Source organism: Trachypithecus francoisi, unplaced genomic scaffold, assembly GCF_009764315.1.
Source record: "Trachypithecus francoisi isolate TF-2019V2 unplaced genomic scaffold, Tfra_2.0 Lachesis_group8, whole genome shotgun sequence".
Taxonomy (NCBI): domain Eukaryota; kingdom Metazoa; phylum Chordata; class Mammalia; order Primates; family Cercopithecidae; genus Trachypithecus; species Trachypithecus francoisi.
In genome coordinates, this window is record NW_022681473.1 from 117,428,357 (window position 1) to 117,434,874 (window position 6,518).

Consider the following 6,518-nt stretch of genomic DNA (forward strand, 5'->3'; position numbering starts at 1 on the left):
CTGCTCAGCAGAAAGTGAGCAGGGACTTAGCAGTCACCTGGCTGACAGTCTGCATTAAAGACCGTCCCAAGGGCTTCCCCCCATTCTCTCTCCCACCCGGATCAATGCTAGCTGGTAGTTGGATCCTCTGGCAGTTTTCCGTAGGTGCCACCTAAATCTTCCCCTACATTATATTTGAAAGGAACCTTTGAGGGGCAGGTAGTGTTGGGGTTAAAGAGCTAAAATGCGCGTTGCACAAAAACTTGTTTCTCAGGATTTCTACTCACTTAATTGCCTGCGTTTGCCTAAAGCCCTGCGTGGCTACTGCTGCTCTTTGTGTAAATGTCTCCTCTTGCAGTCCCGAGCGCTCTCCACGTGGTAGCCCTCCTTAGTGCTGCGTCCCTTCCAGGCACAGCGGTCTCTCTCCTCCTCTTTTGACTCTTCCAGTGCAGCTGAAAGAGGCTCTGCCCTAGTGTGCCTTGCGACCAAGGGTCCTTTCTTCTGGCCGCCTGGCTCTCCTCTTTCTTCGGCTTCTCAGCATCATGGTTTGAAATCACCTTTCCCTGCAAGTGTTCTTAATTCACCTGACCTTTTCTCCAGTCTATTCTGTTAACTCCTGCCTCATCTCTTCCTCTTAACGCACCCTTTGTAATGATCACTGTGGTCCTGACATATTTCCAGGGGGCATAGACTAGTTTTGTTTCCCTACTAGAGTGTAAATTCCTCGAGGCATTTTTTTCAGTTTGTTTGTTCTGAGTTCCTTTGGCTGTGCTGAAGTCTCCAAAGCCCAAAGACAGGACTTCAAGGATCTGGATTCTCATGGTCTCCAGCTGACTTCTGTCTTGGAGGCTTCTCCAGGAACTCAGCTTTCAGGATTGGAGCCAAAATCTCAGAATGAGCAGCAGCCAGAGACATCCTTTCTATTTTGCAGAGGGGTAAGCTGGAAGAGATGGCAATGACTTGAGAGACGGCCTCAAGGTCAACCAGGGCTGGAGCCAGCGCAGCCCTGCCCTTAGAAAGCAGTGCTGGGACTTCCTACTGCCAGAAGCACGTTAGCCACCATCCATGCCAACAAGTATTTCTTCAACATTTATTTTGTGCCTAGCCCTGTGCTAATACTATGGGAGGAAGGTGGGTGGGAGGGGGAGAAGGGGGCAAAGTAACCTGTCCCTGCCCTCAAATACACTAAAATCTTGTTGGAGAAACTTATAATCTAGTGAGTTTGGGGGTGGGGCCAGGGATTCCGGCCAAGGTTTTGTAATATTTATGCCTCCCCTTATGCTGCACGATGGCGTTCTTTCTGGGCAAGAAAGGTGATTCATGGAAGATGCATTCCTAAGCACGTCCTCACCAGGCTAAGACACTAAGACAGGGTTCATGCCTTAGGTAGGGCCTCTTGTGCCCCTGGAAGGGTGATGAACACTGGAATAACAGGTGTTTGCTAAATTCACCTGAATATGCCTCTAATCCCAGATTGTCAACCAAATCCTGGGTGGAGAATGGTTTGGGACAAGCAGGCAGATCCAGGTAATACTGTCTGTAATCTGGGCATGGATCCTGAGGAAAGTAGCTGCCACCAGCCTGGTTTCCCTGCCTTGTACTTTGCCTTTGCCTTACCAAAGGGCAGTGGATGGGACGCCCTTCCTGCTTCCTTTCCCACTCACTGCTTGCACTCCATCCAGGTGTGCTCTGGCGCTGGCCTCCACCTGCTGCTCTGTGCTGTCAGCCTCTGGCATCTGCAGGTCAGCCATGGCCAGGAGGGGCCGGGGCGGAAACCGCCTGCTGAGGGGGCTGTGTAAATCACCGTGACAGGCTCCTTTCATGCCTGCCGGCCTGGCCTCCTTTCTTTCCTAAACCCTCTTCCTTTCTGTTTATTTTTGTTGCGGATTTATTAGACACACAGTTAAGTGCCCATTTAGCTCTGCAAACTGTCATCATGCCTGCTTCATGAATAAGATCATTCACTGACAAACGCCTTTAAACATTTTTTTAAAGAGGGTTGGGGAGGCACAGGGGACAGGAGAGGAGGAGGAAATAGTGCCCCAGGTTAGTGAGGAGGCCAAGAACAACCGAAACCCAAGCAGCGGCCTCTCCTGTAGCTCAAGAATGTAACAAGGGCTCTCACAGTTGCCCTGAATTTACCCTGTTTGTCAAGACGTGTGTCATCACTCCTGTAGGATTCTGAGGTCTAGAGTTCTTCTTTGGGCTGCCAGAGAGGTGTGGGGTGGCCTCAGTGGCTGCTGTGCACCTGCTCAAAATGGTTCCCAAGAACCTCAGGGCCTGTCAGGCCGAATCTGTGCCCCTTTGGGATCCTCAATTTCCTCAATCCAAAGTCTCTTGGTTTTCCCAGGGCTTCCCTCCTCCTGGCGGCATCTCTTCCCAAGCGCCTGGCTCCTTAAACACACAGATTGCTCAGCTGAAAATAGCCTAAGTGTGGTGGCTCATGCCTGTAATGCCAACACTTTAGGAGGCTGAGGTGGGAGGATTGCTTGAGCCCAGGAGGTTGAGACTGCAGTGAGCTGTGATCACGTCACTGCCCTCCAACCTGGGCAACAGTGCAGCCTTGCCACACACACACAAAAGGTAGCAAGAGCCTGGTCCAGTGTCTTTTTAATGCATGCAGACTATACTTCAGGCACCAGAACAAGGATGTTCTTTACATCATCACATTTCATCACCTCAGCAGCCCTATGCAGTAGGTCCTATTACTGTCTCCATTTCAGAAGTGGGGAGACTAAGGCTTAATGTGGCTAGGTAACTTGCAGAGCTATCAACATTGCTGGGAGGTGTCTTATCCCCAGATTGGGCCTGTGCTTACTTCTAAGGAGTCTAAGTTGGCCACGCCTGATCTCAGAGCAGCATGGGTGGGCGCCCCTGCCCCTACACAGCTAGAATGGGGTCATCTCTCACAGCCTACTCTCACGGTTTAGGGTGCAGTCCTCCTCTCGAGTGTGAATGATCAAGCCCTCCACCCACTCACCTGTACTAGCAATAAGTCCGGGTCCCCCACCACCTCTTTGGTTCTGTATCAGGGGCTCAGGAACGTTTGAGGGCACTGAAGTGTGTTGGCATGTGCACTGACCTTGGGAGGGGTGCTAGCCTCTGGAGGAACTTGGAGGGCGAGCTCCTATTTGAAGCACAGTCACAGGACAGCGTCCTCACTGGAGCAGTAAGCCTCGTTAGGGGACATGGCCTCCCACCTCAGAGCAGGAGGGGCACAGGTGCAAGTGTGAACCTCGGTTGATGCTCCTGGAATGCCGAGTCCTCTCTCCAAGCTGCAGATGCAGATGCTGCCCCTGCTCAGCCATTCTCGCAGTGACCTCTGAGGTCTCAGCAGCCTTGAGGCCCTGGCTCTGGCCCCAGCATCACTTGGCTTCTGCTCCTTAAAGGCCCGGAGCTACTCTTCCTTTCGCTGCTCCCCCATCTCCTTTTCTTCTCTGGTTTCTCTTTTGGCATTTCTTTTTATTTGCAGTGTGTTTTCAGTGCAAATAAAGTCCATAATATGAAAAAGTTACTATGAACAGAATGTAATGACACACACACAATGAACATTCAAAACAGATGTTCCACATGCAAATATGAAGCAAGAAGGGATGTTCATTCACCCATACAAAAGCTTGGGATGTGTTGGAGCTGGTTGTTTTGTATTGCTTTCTAAGGATGGCAAATATTTGCTTTTGTTATCAAAGCTACTATGCTTGCTGGGCCCTGGAATACCAGTGTGTGGTCATGGGAATCAGAGACTTCAATAGGTGCATATTTCTAAAGGCTTCTACCCTCGGAAGCAGCTGTAAAAAACTTTCCAGAATTGAGCCAATTCTAGACTTAGTGGCAGGATCTGACTATTTCAAGCACCAGCTGATACGGAGTGCTCCAAAGACAGCTAACTTTATCCATAAAGGTGAAAAAAAGTATTTATAGACATAGCATACCAGAATTTTTGTGAGGTGAGTTTCCAATGTTCAATTTACTTTATTTTTGACTTTTTGAAAATTAAATAAATCTGTCACAATTTTACATATATTTTACATATGTTGAAATAAAAAGCACTAATTTAAAGTTATTTGGGGTCATATCCCTGTAGTTAAAAGAATCCAGCTCTCTTTTGGTGAATGGGGATGTGTGAAAGGAAATATCTAACTTTTGACCTTTTTAACATATAAGCAAGATTTAATAACTAGCCTTAGACTTTGAGTAGCTTCCAATCCGTCATTGCGCTCGCACATGTCAATTACTTATAGCAAGTTAAATGCAAAACCCTAGAAAAGACAATTTAGTTCTCAAGAGAACAGTAAAGACTTAGCAATGGAAAACTTGAGAGTACATAAGTACTAAATTAGCGTTGCTGAAACAATATGAAACATGGAAACTTTTCATATTATCTAAGACTTTTATAAAGCCTTATAAATTTCATAAGCCAAAGTGAAAACTGAATCTCCATTCCACATCCTATTCTTTTACTCTAGATTAAAGCAAGACTTCTTATTTTTATTCCCAAGGCAGAGCATTTAGATGTCCCAATTTCCTGAGCCATATTTAATACATTTACATCTCCTTTCAGTCTTATGTGAAAAATTCCATTTTCCTGATTTATCATTGGCATCCACCATCCAATTAAATCCCTTTGATATTCTTCAAACCAATCACATTTGGGATTCTCAATATTTTCTTAATCATATTTATGTCAATAAAATTAAAGAGTGTGACGCCTCCATCTTTGTTCTTTTTGCTCAGGATTCCTTTGACTACTCAGACTCTTTTTCAGTAGCAAACAACTATTAGGATTATTTTTTCCATTTCTGTGAAAAACTTCATCAGTATTTTGAGGGAGAATCTATATATTGCTTTGGGTACTGTGGTCATTTTAATGACGTTAATTCTTCTGATCCATGAGCCTGGGATGTCTTTCCATTATGTTTGTGTCCTCTCCAGTTTCTTTCATCCATGTCTTGTAGTTTTCCTTATAGAGGTTTCTTGTTTTTTTGTTTTTTTTGCCTCCTTAAATTTATTCCAAGATATTTTATTTTATTTTTTGAAAGCTATTATAAGTATTGTAAGTGGGATTGCCTTCCTGATTTCTTTTTCAGCTAGCTCACTATCAGTGTATAGAAAACTACAGATTTTTTATAAGTGAATTTTATATCCTGCAACTTTACTGAATCTGTTTATCAGTTACAAGAGGTTTTTGTTGAAGTCTTCAGGTTTTTCTAAATGTAAGATCATGTCATCTGCAAAGACGGACAGTTGCCTTTTCTTTCTTTCTCTCATCTGATTGCTCTGGCTAAGATTTCAAGTACTCTGTTAAATAGTAGTGGTGAAAGTAAGCATCCCTGTCTTGTACCAGTTCTGAGAGGAAAGGCTTTCAGCTTTTCCCATTCAGTATGTTGTGTGCTATGGGTTTGTCATATATGGCCTTTGTTATGTTAAGGTATATTCCTTCTATGCCTAGTTCATTGAGCTTTTCTCATAAAGGGATGTTTAATTTTATCCAGTGTTTTTCTGCATATATTGAGGTGATCACAGAGTTTTTGCCCTTCATTCTATTGGTGTGATGTATAACATTTATTGATTTATATATGTTAAGGCATCTAAGCATTCCTGGTATAAATCACAGTTCATCGTGGTATATTATCTTTGGATGTGCTGTTGGATTTGGTTTGCTAGTACTTTGTTGAGAATTTTTGTATCTGTTTTCAACAGGGATACTGACCTGTAGTTTTTCCTTTGTTTTTTTTCTTGTGTCTCATCTGGTTTTGGTATCAGGGTAATACTGGCCTTGTAGGATGAATTGGGGAGAATTTCCTGCTCTTTAATTTTTTGGAATAGTTTGAAGAGAATTGGTGTTCTTTATGTGTTTGGTAATTTGGCATTAAATTCATCTGGTCCTGGGCTTTTCTTTAGAGGGAGGCTTTTTTATTACTGATTCAATCATTACTCATTTGTTCAGGTTTTCTATTTCTCTCTGATTCAATCTTGGTAGGTTGTATGTGTCCAGGAATTTATTCATTTCCTCTAGGTTTTCCACACTAACAAGTGTGTAGTTGTTCATAATAGTCTCTGATGATCTTTTGTATTTCTGTAGTATCAGTTGTAATGTCTCCTTTTTCATTTCTAATTTTGTTTATTTGAGTCTTCTCTCTTGGTTAACCTACCTAGTGGTTTGTTGATTTTGTTTATCTTTTCAAAAAGCAATCCTGAGCAAAAAGAATAAAGCTGAACACATCACATTACCTAACTTCAAAATATGTTACCAGACTATGTTACAAAATGTGTTACAGCATGGTATTGGTATAATAACAGACACATAAACCAATGGAACAGAATAAAGAACTCATAAATAAATCCACACATTTACCACCAACTGATGTTTTATAAGGGCACCAAGAACATGCATTGAGGAAAGGACATCCTCTTCAATAAATAAATGGTGCTGGGAATACTAGATATCCATACACAGAAGAATGAAACTAGACCCCTATCTCTCATAATATACAAAAAGTAATTCAAAATGGATTAAAGACTTAAATTTAAGATCTGAA